The following is a 15,036-nucleotide window of genomic DNA, read 5'->3' as shown; positions in this document are numbered from 1 at the left end:
ACAGGCTGCTACTACTATATGTCTGTCTGGGTTCCTGTGTGACCTCTAAACAGGCTGCTACTACTATATGTCTGTTTCCTGTGCGACCTCTAAACAGGCTGTTATTACTATATGTCTGTTTCCTGTGTGACCTCTAAACAGGCTGTTACTACTATATGTCTGTTTCCTGTGCGACCTCTAAACAGGCTGTTATTACTATATGTCTATTTCCTGTGTGACCTCTAAACAGGCTGTTACTACTATATGTCTGTTTCCTGTGCGACCTCTAAACAGGCTGTTACTACTATATGTCTGTCTGGGTTCCTGTGTGACCTCTAAACAGGCTGTTACTACTATATGTCTGTCTGTTTCCTGTGTGACCTCTAAACAGGCTGTTACTGCTATATGTCTGTTTCCTGTGCGACCTCTAAACAGGCTGTTACTACTATATGTCTGTCTGGGTTCCTGTGTGACCTCTAAACAGGCTGTTACTAATATATGTCTGTTTCCTGTCTGACCTCTAAACAGGCTGTTACTACTATATGTCTGTTTCCTGTGTGACCTCTAAACAGGCTGTTACTACTATATGTCTGTTTCCTGTCTGACCTCTAAACAGGCTGTTACTACTATATGTCTGTCTGGTTCCTGTGTGACCTCTAAACAGGCTGTTACTACTATATGTCTGTCTGGGTTCCTGTGTGACCTCTAAACAGGCTGTTACTACTATATGTCTGTCTGGGTTCCTGTGTGACCTCTAAACAGGCTGTTACTACTATATGTCTGTTTCCTGTGTGACCTCTAAACAGGCTGTTACTACTATATGTCTGTTTCCTGTCTGACCTCTAAACAGGCTGTTACTGCTATACGTCTGTTTCCTGTCTGACCTCTAAACAGGCTGTTACTACTATATGTCTGTTTCCTGTGCAACCTCTAAACAGGCTGTTACTGCTATATGTCTGTTTCCTGTGTGACCTCTAAACAGGCTGTTACTACTATATGTCTGTCTGTTTCCTGTGCGACCTCTAAACAGGCTGCTACTACTATATGTCTGTCTGTTTCCTGTGTGACCTCTAAACAGGCTGTTACTACTATATGTCTGTCTGTTTCCTGTGTGACCTCTAAACAGGCTGTTACTACTATATGTCTGTCTGTTTCCTGTGTGACCTCTAAACAGGCTGTTACTACTATATGTCTGTCTGTTTCCTGTGTGACCTCTAAACAGGCTGTTACTACTATATGTCTGTCTGGTTCCTGTGTGACCTCTAAACAGGCTGTTACTACTATATGTCTGTCTGGGTTCCTGTGTGACCTCTAAACAGGCTGTTACTACTATATGTCTGTTTCCTGTGTGACCTCTAAACAGGCTGTTACTACTATATGTCTGTTTCCTGTGCGACCTCTAAACAGGCTGTTACTACTATATGTCTGTTTCCCGTGTGACCTCTAAACAGGCTGTTACTGCTATATGTCTGTTTCCTGTGCGACCTCTAAACAGGCTGTTACTGACAGAAGAAAGGGTAGATGACATCTGTTCCTATATGTCTGTTTCGTTGTCTTGGCTGTTAATGTTAATCATGTCCAATGTCAAATGTCTGTCTGTTTATGAAGTACCTCTTGAATCTGCCATTGGTTTGTATCTCTAATCCCAGCCATAGTACCTCTTGTATCTGCCATTGGTTTGTATCTCTAATCCCAGCCATAGTACCTCTTGTATCTGCCATTGGTTTGAATCTCTAATCCCAGTACCTCTTGTATCTGCCATTGGTTTGAATCTCTAATCCCAGTACCTCTTGTATCTGTCATTGGTTTGAATCTCTAATCCCAGTACCTCTTGTATCTGTCATTGGTTTGTATCTCTAATCCCAGCCATAGTTATACACTCAACAGTTTTGCGTAATTATTCAGGACAAAATGCACTTTGTCAACAACCAAAAAAAACCTACTCTGGATTTCATATTTCCAACCTATATTGTTGATTAAAGGTAGTTGTCGAGTTTTTAAAAAAAAAACAGTATGGAAGTAAGCATCAAACGCCTTCAACCTTAGATCTCCCGGCTCGGGCCGGCTGCGACACAGCCCGGGGGATCGAACCCGGGTCTGTAGTGCCGACGCAGTGCCTTAGACCGCTGCGTCACTCGGGAGGCTGCTTTTCTGAAAGACACCATGATGTCATACCGCCTTGACCCAAACGCCACAAGAATGCGCTGGAGACGAAATTCACAGAAATAAAAAAAACTCCAAAAAAGAAAAAAAACTCTTTGAGAAAAACCAGAACACATTTTCCATTACTTTAACTCCTTTATGTAACAGCATTTAGGGAAATGAATGAAAAGCACACTGACATTGCCTGAAAGACGGACGGAAATGACCGTCGTATTCACATTGATCTGTGGTTTTAGTAGTAATGTATTGTAATGGTGGGCAGTGCCACGGGGTATGTTGTAAGGACTGATGCCATTCGTTGACTGTTCATTCTCATGTGCCAATATTTGACTCAAACTCAACTCTGGACCTCGAAGCCAGTTCCACTGCTTTTTTCCCCATTGTTCCCCTCTGATCAGGGCCTGATTTAGACCTGGGACACCAGGTGGGGTGATGTTAATGGTCAGGGCCTGATTTAGACCTGGGACACCAGGTGGGGTGATATTAATGATCAGGGCCTGATTTAGACCTGGGACACCAGGTGGGGTGATATTAATGATCAGGGCCTGATTTAGACCTGGGACACCAGGTGGGGTGATATTAATGATCAGGGCCTGATTTAGACCTGGGACACCAGGTGGGGTGATATTAATGATCAGGGCCTGATTTAGACCTGGGACACCAGGTGGGGTGATATTAATGATCAGGGCCTGATTTAGACCTGGGACACCAGGTGGGGTGATATTAATGATCAGGGCCTGATTTAGACCTGGGACACCAGGTGGGGTGATTTATTAATGATCAGGGCCTGATTTAGACCTGGGACACCAGGTGGGGTGATATTAATGATCAGGGCCTGATTTAGACCTGGGACACCAGGTGGGGGTGTGGTGATATTAATGATCAGGGCCTGATTTAGACCTGGGACACCAGGTGGGGTGATATTAATGATCAGGGCCTGATTTAGACCTGGGACACCAGGTGGGGTTGATATTAATTATCAGGGCCTGATTTAGACCTGGGACACCAGGTGGGGTGATATTAATGATCAGGGCCTGATTTAGACCTTGGGACACCAGGTGGGGTGATATTAATGATATGGGACTGATTTAGACCTGGGACACCAGGTGGGGTGATATTAATGATCAGGGCCTGATTTAGACTTGGGACACCAGGTGGGGTGATATTAACGACCAGGGCCTGATTTAGACTTGGGACACCAGGTGGGGTGATATTAATGACCAGGGCCTGATTCAGACCTGGGACACCAGGTGGGGTGATATTAAAGACCAGGGCCTGATTTAGACTTGGGACACCAGGTGGGGTGATATTAATGACCAGGGCCTGATTCAGACCTGGGACACCAGGTGGGGTGATATTAAAGACCAGGGCCTGATTTAGACCTGGGACACCAGGTGGGGTGATATTAATGATCAGGGCCTGATTTAGACCTGGGACACCAGGTGTGGTGATATTAAAGACCAGGGCCTGATTTAGACCTGGGACACCAGGTGGGTGATATTAATGATCAGGGCCTGATTTAGACCTGGGACACCAGGTGGGGTGATATTAATGATCAGGGCCTGATTTAGACCTGGGACACCAGGTGGGGTGATATTAATGATCAGGGCCTGATTTAGACCTGGGACACCAGGTGGGGTGATATTAATGATCAGGGCCTGATTTAGACCTGGGACACCAGGTGGGGTGATATTAATGATCAGGGCCTGATTTAGACCTGGGACACCAGGTGGGGTGATATTAATGATCATGTAAAACATAGGAAACCAGAAGTATCCCAGACCTTGTAGGGTCAAGAGTTCAATACCTCTGTTTGTAGCACTTCCATCATCCCTCTCTTGTCATGTGGATATATTTAGTATTACCTCAAGTACCAGCCTCAGGTTAGGCCGTTTTTTTCAGCCACAATGTGACATTGTGATACTGACACGTCATAGAGTTTATACCAGTGAACGGATTACTGTTAAATGGTATATTCTGAAGGGATTTATTTAGTATCCCCCCTCTACCCAGGTAGGCTACCCCCTAACCACTAGGCTACCCCCTCTAACCAGGGCTGATTTAGCTGGGACACTCCCCCTCTAACCACTAGGCTGTACCTCCCCCTCTAACCACTAGGCTACCTCCCCCCTCTAACCACTAGGCTACCTCCCCCTCATCTAACCACTAGGCTATTCTCCCCCTCTAACCACTAGGCTACCTCCTCCCCTCTAACCACTAGGCTACCCCCCTCTAACCACTAGGCTACCCCCCCCTCTAACCACTAGGCTACCCCCCTCTAACCACTAGGCTACCCCCCCTCTAACCACTAGGCTATATTCTAACCACTAGGCTACCTCCCCCCCCCCTCTAACCACTAGGCTACCTGCCCCCCACCCCCTCTAGATTACTGTTAAATGGTATATTCTGAAGGGGATTTGGCCAAAAAGCTGTTTCTAAAGTCAAGCTGTAGAGGCTCACTAAACTGGCCTGTAGCGGGGGTCAAACCACTTGTCATGTAAGCCCCGAATCTGGTCCTCTATCAGACATGTTCCACCCAGAGCCACCTGTCAGGTAGGGTTCATGGGAACCAGAGGCGCGATTCCTGCTACCCTCTTGCGCTGACAAAACAATGGAGTCAGTTGCAAGGTGTCGATGATTTGGCGGTAGGCTTTTGAGTGACGGGCCGTTTTCTATATACTGTTGTCCTATGTCACCCAAAGATGAGGGGGAGGGGAATCTGGACATCTGCAGCTCCATCACCACAGGGGACTTTCTTATTTTAAATGGTATTTATTTTTTTACCTGCAGCTTTCTCCCCAATTTCGTGGTATCCAATTGTTTTTAGTAGCTGCTAGCTTGTCTCATCGCTACAACTCCCGTACGGGCTCGGGAGAGACTAAGGTTGAAAGTCATGCGTCCTCCGATACACAACCCAACCAAGCCGCACTGCTTCTTTAACACAGCGCGCATCCAACCCGGAAGCCATTCGCACCAATGTGTCGGAGGAAACACCGTGCACCTGGCGACCTTGGTTAGCGCACACTGCGCCCGGCCCGCCACAGGAGTCGTTAGTGCGTGATGAGACAAGGACATCCCTACCGGCCAACCCCTCCCTAACCCGGACGACGCTGGGCCAATTGTGTGTCGCCCCCACGGACCTCCCGGTCGCGGCCGGTTACGACAGAGCCTGGGCGCGAACCCAGAGTCTCTGGTGGCACAGCGCCACCCGGGAAGCCCCACAGGGGGTGAGGGGAAACCACTCCACCCCCACAGGGACTTTCTGTGTAAATCAGCTACTTGTTATCCACATTTTTTAAAACCCAAATCAGATTCCAGGTCGGAATCTTTCAGGGCAAAAACCCCCTTTGCATTGTGGTCTATGGTGACGACACTACGAAACTCCAGTTCAGTGTTTATTTAATGGATCCATGACCACAGGGCAAGGGCTACTGCTTGTCCTCCCTGCTATTAGCGTTCACGGTAAGCTTAGCTGAACTAATGGAGCACAACTTGGAGGCTCAGATTCCACCTCCACAGCACCTCTCTGAGTGACTGCAGCTGCAGGCCAGATTCCACCTCCACAGCACCTCTCTGAGTGACTGCAGCTGCAGGCCAGATTCCACCTCCACAGCACCTCTCTGAGTGACTGCAGCTGCAGGCCAGATTCCACCTCCACAGCACCTCTCTGAGTGACTGCAGCTGCAGGCCAGATTCCACCTCCACAGCACCTCTCTGAGTGACTGCAGCTGCAGGCCAGATTCCACCTCCACAGCACCTCTCTGAGTGACTGCAGCTACAGGCCAGATTCCACCTCCACAGCACCTCTCTGAGTGACTGCAGCTGCAGGCCAGATTCCACCTCCACAGCACCTCTCTGAGTGACTGCAGCTGCAGGCCAGATTCCACCTCCACAGCACCCTCTGAGTGACTGCAGCTGTCAGGCCAGATTCCACCTCCACAGCACCTCTCTGAGTGACTGCAGCTGCAGGCCAGATTCCACCTCCACAGCACCTCTCTGAGTGACATGCAGCTGCAGCTCCAGCCTTCCACCTCCACAGCACCTCTCACCCTGACTGCAGCTCCAGGCCTTTAGTGAGTCCCTCTACACCTCCCTGCAGCTCCAGCCCTCACTGTAGTGACTGCAGCTACAGGCCCTGCAGCTCCAGCCTCCACTGTAGTCACCCTCTGGTGACCCTGCAGCTCCAGCCCTTCAGATTCACCTCCACAGCACCCCTCTCCAGCCTGACTGCAGCTACAGTAGATTCCACCTCCACAGCACCTTCACCGTAGTGACTGCAGCTGCAGGCGTAGTCAACTCCAGCCCTTCACTTATAGTCACCTTACACCCTTCACCCTGCAGCTCCAGCCCTTCACTGTAGTCACCTCTACACCCTGACCCTGCAGCTCCAGCCCTTCACTGTAGTTACCTCTACAACACAACCCTGCAGCTCCAGCCCTTCACTGTAGTCACCTCTACAACACAACCCTGCAGCTCCAGCCCTTCACCGTAGTCACCTCTACAGCCCTTCACCGTAGTCACCTCAGCCCTTCAGCCCTTCACCGTAGTCACCTCTACAGCCCTTCACCGTAGTCACCTCTACAACACGACCCTGCAGCTCCAGCCCTTCACTGTAGTCACCTCTACAACACAACCCTGCAGCTCCAGCCCTTCACCGTAGTCACCTCTACAGCCCTTCACTGTAGTCACCTCTACACCCTGACCCTGCAGCTCTAGCCTTTCACCGTAGTCAACTCTACACCCTGACCCTGCAGCTCCAGCCTTTCACCGTAGTCAACTCTACACCCTGACCCTGCAGCTCCAGCCTTTCACCGTAGTCACCTCTACACCCTGACCCTGCAGCTCCAGCCCTTCATCGTAGTCCCCTCTACACCCTGACCCTGCAGCTCCAGCCCTTCACTGTAGTCCCCTCTACACCCTGACCCTGCAGCTCCAGCCCTTCACCCTGACCCTGCAGCTCCAGCCCTTCATCGTAGTCACCTCTACACCCTGACCCTGCAGCTCCAGCCTTTCACTTCTATGCCCGTCTTCTGAATGGGTGATTATTCCTCTCCCTGAAATGGAATGCCATTTCATATTAAACTGAAGTCTGGAACAAAAGACTGACTCATTATAAGCAATCATAGGAATTAGTAACATCATTTAACCAAGCCAACAAAATCATTTCCAGGATATTGAAGCAGCAGCCGGGGGAAATTAGAAAAATTGTAGCTCTTAAATAGAATAATTGCCTTCTTTATCTTCCGTCTCTCTCTGCTCCTCCTCGTTCTGAAGGGTTTCACAAAATCACATTAACTTTCTATAGAAAATCTGCACCGAACAGAGTAATCAAGGACTGAACAAGGGGGGGGAGGATCCATCAAGTCCTCAGTACTCAGACAGGAAAATAAATGGGATTTATCTCATTCCAATGCAGATTATGTGCAGGAACAAGGTGTTCAGTGATTCTCAGGTTTGTCTCCATCACAAAGCTAACACAAAACAACTCCATAACATGGGATTATATTAGGATTAGTGTAGTAAAATAACATTTAAAAGCCGTTTCTAATCTCATAAAGATTCCTCTGGCAATGTGTCTGAGTGGAGTGGAGGGTAGCCTAGTGGTTAGAGGGGGGGTAGGGGCGGGTAGCCTAGTGGTTAGAGGGGGGGGCAGGTAGCCTAGTGGTTAGAGGGGGGCGGGTAGCCTAGTGGTTAGAGGGGTGGGGGCAGGTAGCCTAGTGGTTAGAGGGGGAGGCGGGGTAGCCTAGTGGTTAGAGGGGGAGGCGGGTAGCCTAGTGGTTAGAGGGGGAGGCGGGTAGCCTAGTGGTTAGAGGGGGAGGCGGGTAGCCTAGTGGTTAGAGGGGGAGGCGGGTAGCCTAGTGGTTAGAGGGGGAGGCGGGTAGCCTAGTGGTTAGAGGGGGAGGGGGTAGCCTAGTGGTTAGAGGGGGGCAGGTAGCCTAGTGGTTAGAGGGGGGGGGGTGGGTAGCCTAGTGGTTAGAGGGGGAGGCGGGTAGCCTAGTGGTTAGAGGGGGCAGGCGGGTAGCCTAGTGGTTAGAGGGGGCAGGTAGCCTAGTGGTTAGAGGGGGCAGGTAGCCTAGTGGTTAGAGGGGGAGGCAGGTAGCCTAGTGGTTAGAGGGGGAGGCAGGTAGCCTAGTGGTTAGAGGGGGGGGGTGGTTAGGGTAGCCTAGTGGTTAGAGGGGGGCAGGTAGCCTAGTGGTTAGAGGGGGAGGCAGGTAGCCTAGTGGTTAGAGGGGAGGCAGGTAGCCTAGTGGTTAGAGGGGAGGCAGGTAGCCTAGTGGTTAGAGGTGGTTAGAGGCAGGTAGCCTAGTGGTTAGAGGGGGCAGGTAGCCTAGGGTTAGAGGGGGGCAGGTAGCCTAGTGGTTAGAGGGGAGGCAGGTAGCCTAGTGGTTAGAGGGGGCAGGTAGCCTAGTGGTTAGTTAGCCTAGGGTTAGAGGGGAGGCAGGTAGCCTATGGTTAGAGGGGGGCAGGTAGGTAGCCTAGCCTAGTGGTTAGAGGGGGAGGCAGGTAGCCTAGTGGTTAGAGGGGGGAGGCAGGTAGCCTAGTGGTTAGAGGGGGAGGCGGGTAGCCTAGTGGTTAGAGGGGGGCAGGTAGCCTAGTGGTTAGAGGGGGGCAGGTAGCCTATGGTTAGAGGGGGGGGGAGGCGGGTAGCCTAGTGGTTAGAGGGGAGGCGGGTAGCCTAGTGGTTAGAGGGGGCAGGTAGCCTAGTGGTTAGAGGGGGCAGGTAGCCTAGTGGTTAGAGGGGGAGGCGGGTAGCCTAGTGGTTAGAGGGGGAGGCGGGTAGCCTAGTGGTTAGAGGGGTTAGAGGCGGGTAGCCTAGTGGTTAGAGGGGGCAGGTAGCCTAGTGGTTAGAGGGGGAGGCGGGTAGCCTAGTGGTTAGAGGGGGGAGGCGGGTAGCCTAGTGGTTAGCCTAGGGTTAGGGGGAGGCGGGTAGCCTAGTGGTTAGAGGGGGAGGCGGGTAGCCTAGTGGTTAGAGGGGGGCAGGGCCTAGTGGTTAGGGGGGAGGCAGGTAGCCTAGTGGTTAGAGGGGGGCAGGTAGCCTAGTGGTTAGAGGGGAGGCAGGTAGCCTAGTGGTTAGAGGGGGAGGCGGGTAGCCTAGTGGTTAGAGGGGGGGGGCAGGTAGCCTAGTGGTTAGAGGGGGCGGTAGCCTAGTGGTTAGAGGGGGAGGCAGGTAGCCTAGTGGTTAGAGGGGGAGGCAGGTAGCCTAGTGGTTAGAGGGGGAGGCAGGTAGCCTAGGGTTAGAGGGGAGGCAGGTAGCCTAGTGGTTAGAGGGGGAGGCGGGTAGCCTAGTGGTTAGAGGGGGAGGCGGGTAGCCTAGTGGTTAGAGGGGGGCGGGTAGCCTAGTGGTTAGAGGGGGGTAGGCGGGTAGCCTAGTGGTTAGAGGGGGAGGCGGGTAGCCTAGTGGTTAGAGGGGGCGGGCGGGTAGCCTAGTGGTTAGAGGGGGGCGGGTTAGCCGTGGTTAGAGGGGGAGGCGGGTAGCCTAGTGGTTAGAGGGGGCAGGCGGGTAGCCTAGTGGTTAGGGGGGGGGTAGCCTAGTGGTTAGGGGGGAGGCGGGTAGCCTAGTGGTTAGAGGGGAGGCGGGTAGCCTAGTGGTTAGAGGGGGAGGCGGGTAGCCTAGTGGTTAGAGGGGGAGGCGGGTAGCCTAGTGGTTAGAGGGGAGGCGGGTAGCCTAGTGGTTAGAGGGGAGGCAGGTAGCCTAGTGGTTAGGGGGAGGCGGGTAGCCTAGTGGTTAGGGGGGAGGCGGGTAGCCTATTGGTTAGAGGGGGAGGCGGGTAGCCTAGTGGTTAGAGGGGGGGCGGGTAGCCTAGTGGTTAGAGGGGGGGTAGCCTAGTGGTTAGGTAGCCTAGTGGTTAGAGGGGGGCAGGTAGCCTAGTGGTTAGAGGGGAGGTTAGAGGGGAGGCAGCCTAGTGGTTAGAGGGGGAGGTAGCCTAGGGTTAGAGGGGGAGCCTAGCCTGGTTAGAGGGGAGGGGGCGGGTAGCCTAGTGGTTAGAGGGGGGAGGCGGGTAGCCTAGTGGTTAGAGGGGTTAGGCGGGTAGCCTTTAGAGGGGGAGCCTAGTGGTTAGCCTAGCCTGGTGGTTGGTTAGAGGGGGAGGCAGGTAGCCTAGTGGTTAGGTTAGAGGGGGAGGCGGGTAGCCTAGTGGTTAGAGGGGGAGGCGGGTAGCCTAGTGGTTAGAGGGGGAGGCGGGTAGCCTTGGTTAGAGGGGGAGGCGGGTAGCCTAGTGGTTAGAGGGGGGCAGGCGGGTTAGCCTAGTGGTTAGAGGGGGAGGCGGGTAGCCTAGTGGTTAGAGGGGGGGGCGGGTAGCCTATTGGTTAGAGGGGGGAGGCAGGTAGCCTAGTGGTTAGAGGGGAGGCGGGTAGCCTAGTGGTTAGAGGGGAGGCGGGTAGCCTAGTGGTTAGAGGGGGGCCTAGGGGGGGGGAGGCAGGTAGCCTAGTGGTTAGAGGGGGAGGCAGCCTAGTGGTTAGAGGGGGAGGCGGGTAGCCTAGTGGTTAGAGGGGGAGGCGGGTAGCCTAGTGGTTAGAGGGGGAGGCGGGTAGCCTAGTGGTTAGAGGGGGAGGCGGGTAGCCTAGTGGTTAGAGGGGGAGGCGGGTAGCCTAGTGGTTAGAGGGGGGAGGCGGGTAGCCTAGTGGTTGGTTAGAGGGGAGGTTAGGGGCGGGTAGCCTAGTGGTTAGAGGGGAGGCGGGTAGCCTAGTGGTTAGAGGGGGAGGCAGGTAGCCTAGTGGTTAGAGGGGGAGGCGGGTAGCCTATTGGTTAGAGGGGGAGGCGGGTAGCCTAGTGGTTAGAGGGGGAGGCGGGTAGCCTAGTGGTTAGAGGGGAGGCAGGTAGCCTAGTGGTTAGAGGGGAGGCGGGTAGCCTATTGGTTAGAGGGGGAGGCAGGTAGCCTAGTGGTTAGAGGGGGAGGCGGGTAGCCTATTGGTTAGAGGGGGGGCAGGTAGCCTATTGGTTAGAGGGGGGGGGCAGGTAGCCTAGTGGTTAGAGGGGGAGGGGGCAGGTAGCCTATTGGTTAGAGGGGGCAGGTAGCCTATTGGTTAGAGGGGGAGGCAGGTAGCCTATTGGTTAGAGGGGGAGGCAGGTAGCCTAGTGGTTAGAGGGGGAGGCAGGTAGCCTATTGGTTAGAGGGGAGGCAGGTAGCCTAGTGGTTAGAGGGGGAGGCAGGTAGCCTATTGGTTAGAGGAGGGGGGCAGGTAGCCTATTGGTTAGAGGGGGAGGCAGGTAGCCTATTGGTTAGAGGGGGGGCAGGTAGCCTAGTGGTTAGAGGGGGGAGGCAGGTAGCCTATTGGTTAGAGGGGGGGAGGCAGGTAGCCTATTGGTTAGAGGGGGGGAGGCAGGTAGCCTATTGGTTAACACACCTTACCTCAGTCTTTAAGATCTCCCCCCTCCCACAGAGGGAAAACATTTTCAATCACAGCAAGAGAACAACATTTTCTATTTTAATTATTTTTTTTATTTCAAACCAGTTTTTTTTGTTGCCTCAATGCAACGGCAGCTGAATTCCACAGAATGATAAATACCACCATCAGTAATGTTTTCCATTTACATCTGGTAAATGTTTCATGAAAAAAAGAGAAACCTCAAAACAGTTGGCTTGAATAAAAACACAAGAAGAAGAATACCTACAAAAAGGAGACAGAATAACAACACGCTGTAAAAGAATGAAGACAAAATAGATTTAAAAAGGAAATCTGGAGAAAAACAGACAGTAAAACCAGGACAGCATTTAAAATGAGGGATCCATTGATGGGATATTCTGTCCAGAATATCATCTTCAGAAGTTTAGAGAGACTTCAGAGAGACGTGGAGACTTTAGGGGGGGACAGAAGTCAGAGAGACGTGGAGGCTTTAGGGGGGGGAGACAGAAGTTAGAGACGTGGAGGCTTTAGGGGGGACAGAAGTTAGAGACGTGGAGGCTTTAGGGGGGACAGAAGTTAGAGACGTGGAGACTTTAGAGGGGGGACAGAAGTTAGAGAGACGTGGAGACTTTAGAGGGGGGACAGAAGTTAGAGAGACGTGGAGACTTTAGGGGGGACAGAAGTTAGAGAGACGTGGAGACTTTAGGGGGGGACAGAAGTTAGAGAGACGAGAGACGTGGAGACTTTAGGGGGGACAGAAGTTAGAGAGACTTCAGAGGACGGCTTTAGGGGGACAGAAGTTAGAGACGTGGAGGCTTTAGGGGGGACAGAAGTTAGAGAGGCGTGGAGGCTTTAGAGGGGGGACAGAAGTTAGAGAGGCGTGGAGGCTTTAGGGGGGGACAGAAGTTAGAGAGGCGTGGAGACTTTAGGGGGGGACAGAAGTTAGAGAGACGTGGAGACTTTAGGGGGGGACAGAAGTTAGAGAGACGTGGAGACTTTAGGGGGGCAGAAGTTAGAGAGACGTGGAGACTTTAGGGGGGGACAGAAGTTAGAGAGACGTGGAGACTTTAGGGGGGACAGAAGTTAGAGAGACGTGGAGACTTTAGGGGGGCAGAAGTTAGAGAGACGTGGAGGCTTTAGGGGGGGACAGAAGTTAGAGAGACGTGGAGGCTTTAGGGGGGGACAGAAGTTAGAGAGACATGGAGACTTTAGGGGGGACAGAAGTTAGAGAGACGTGGAGGCTTTAGGGGGGGACAGAAGTTAGAGAGACGTGGAGGCTTTAGGGGGCAGAGTTAAACAGACTTCAGAGAGACATGGAGACTTTAGGGGGGACAGACCCAGAATAATATCTTCCAACATTAGTGTGTTGTTAAAAAAGTGAAGCGTGTCATTAATTACCCCACGTGGGGGGGGGGGGGGTAATAGTCAACCTGGCTAGAGAAGAAGCCATTCAAAAGGACCGCTGTGGAGAGAGTAACCAACTCCGCCGTCACTTCCTTTCTGTTCGCTGTCCTAATGCGGTCAAATAAAAGACCTGGGTATAAACACACAGCCCCTTAGAATCAAATCAATTAAAGACCTGGGTATAAACACACAGCCCCTTAGAATCAAATCAATTAAAGACCTGGATATAAACACCCAGCCCCTTAGAATCAAATCAATTAAAGACCTGGGTATAAACACACAGCCCCTTAGAATCAAATCAATTAAAGACCTGGGTATAAACACACATCCCCTTCTTAGAATCAAATCAATTAAAGACCTGGGTATAAACACACAGCCCCTTAGAATCAAATCAATTAAAGACCTGGGTATAAACACACATCCCCTTCTTAGAATCAAATCAATTAAAGACCTGGGTATAAACACACAGCCCCTTAGAATCAAATCAATTAAAGCAGACTGGAACAGAATATCAAAATGGAGGAGGTTACTTAGTACTGAAGTCCCTTAAGAGATTCCCCTCAACTGCCTCCTTCACTATTGATAGAAACCAGACAACTGGGAAGGGAAAAAAACAGCAGCTTCTGGCTCAATTCAGCTTTGTAATCTATGAATGAATGGTCGACCCCATCTGTTATGATACAGAGAGGGACAGGGCTGAAACCTTGTTAAGGGTTTCTGTAATTCACTTTAAGAGAAAGAGAAACAGAAAGAGAGAGAAACAGAGAGAGAGAGCGAAACAGAGAGAGAGAGAAACAGAGAGAGAGAAAAACAGAGAGAGAGAGAAACAGAGAGAGAGAAAACAGAGAGAGAGAAACAGAGAGAGAGAGAGAGAGAGAAACAGAGAGAGAGAGAGAGAGAGAGAGAGAAACAGAGAGAGAGAGAGAGAAACAGAGAGAGAGAGAGAGAGAGAACAGAGAGAGAAACAGAGAGAGAAAAACAGAGAGAGAAACAGAGAGAAACAGAGAGAGAAAAACAGAGAGAGAAAAGAGAGAGAGAGAAACAGAGAGAGAGAGAGAGAAACAGGGTCCTGAGAGTTTCCTGTCTTTATGCTCTGCCAACCTGCTGGTGAGCGACCCATGTGAAGTAGTGGGTCCCATAGTACTGCATCTCATCACAGGGACGTGGAAACTGTAATTCTCCGCTCTGACATCAATTCACCTGCTGGAGCAGGATCTCTGGAGTCATTAACATGTCTTTATTGATTATTGGAAAATGCATTACCGCAGAAAATTGGATTTTTGTCTTTAGTCTTTATCCGACTCTTTAGACAAATCAATAGTCATGTCATTACAGAAAAAACCTTATTCCTTTACAATTGGTCTGAGAAGAGTGATGCAATAAGAGGGGCGGGGCTAGATACCCTAATTTCACCAGTTTATTAGAGGGGCGGGGCTAGACACAACCTAATTTCACCAGTTTATTAGAGGGGCGGGGCTAGATACAATAACCTAATTTCACCAGTTTATTAGCGGGGCGGGGCTAGATACAACAACCTAATTTCACCAGTTTATTAGAGGGGCGGGGCTAGACACAACAACCTAATTTCACCATTTTATTAGAGGGGCGGGGCTAGACACAACAACCTAATTTCACCATTTTATTAGAGGGGCGGGGCTAGACACAACAACCTAATTTCACCATTTTATTAGAGGGGCGGGGCTAGACACAACCTAATTTCACCAGTTTATTAAGAGGGGCGGGGCTAGATACAACCTAATTTCACCAGTTTATTAGAGGGGCGGGGCTAGACACAACCTAATTTCACCATTTTATTAGAGGGGCGGGGCTAGACACAACCTAATTTCACCAGTTTATTAGAGGGGCGGGGCTAGACACAACAACCTAATTTCACCAGTTTATTAAGAGGGGCGGGGCTAGATACAACCTAATTTCACCAGTTTATTAGAGGGGCGGGGCTAGACACAACAACCTAATTTCACCAGTTTATTAGAGGGGCGGGGCTAGACACAACAACCTAATTTCACCAGTTTATTAGAGGGGCGGGGCTAGACACAACAACCTAATTTCACCAGTTTATTAGAGGGGAGGGGCTAGATACAACCTAATTTCACCAGTTTATTAGAGGGGCGGGGCTAGATACAA

The 15,036-nt window shown here is 51.2% G+C and overlaps 1 protein-coding gene across 4 annotated transcripts in view; it reads right to left on the bottom strand.

The window, feature by feature from the left end:
* Positions 1-14,109: 14,109 nt before the first annotated feature.
* Positions 14,110-15,036, bottom strand: part of bub3 (BUB3 mitotic checkpoint protein) — an 11,238-nt gene continuing 10,311 nt past the window's right edge. The window contains exons 7-8 of one of the 4 annotated variants that reach the window (XR_010462796.1): positions 14,686-15,036; positions 14,110-14,603 (exon numbers count right to left, since the gene is read on the bottom strand). The exon at positions 14,686-15,036 is cut by the window's right edge and continues 1,208 nt beyond it. The gene's annotated coding sequence lies outside the window, so the exon portion shown is untranslated. The other 3 variants (XR_010462797.1, XR_010462795.1, XM_065015807.1) reach the window with 3 other exon arrangements.

Source organism: Oncorhynchus nerka, unplaced genomic scaffold (genome assembly GCF_034236695.1).
Source record: "Oncorhynchus nerka isolate Pitt River unplaced genomic scaffold, Oner_Uvic_2.0 unplaced_scaffold_1273, whole genome shotgun sequence".
Taxonomy (NCBI): domain Eukaryota; kingdom Metazoa; phylum Chordata; class Actinopteri; order Salmoniformes; family Salmonidae; genus Oncorhynchus; species Oncorhynchus nerka.
This window is presented reverse-complemented; position numbering and strand designations above follow the sequence as displayed.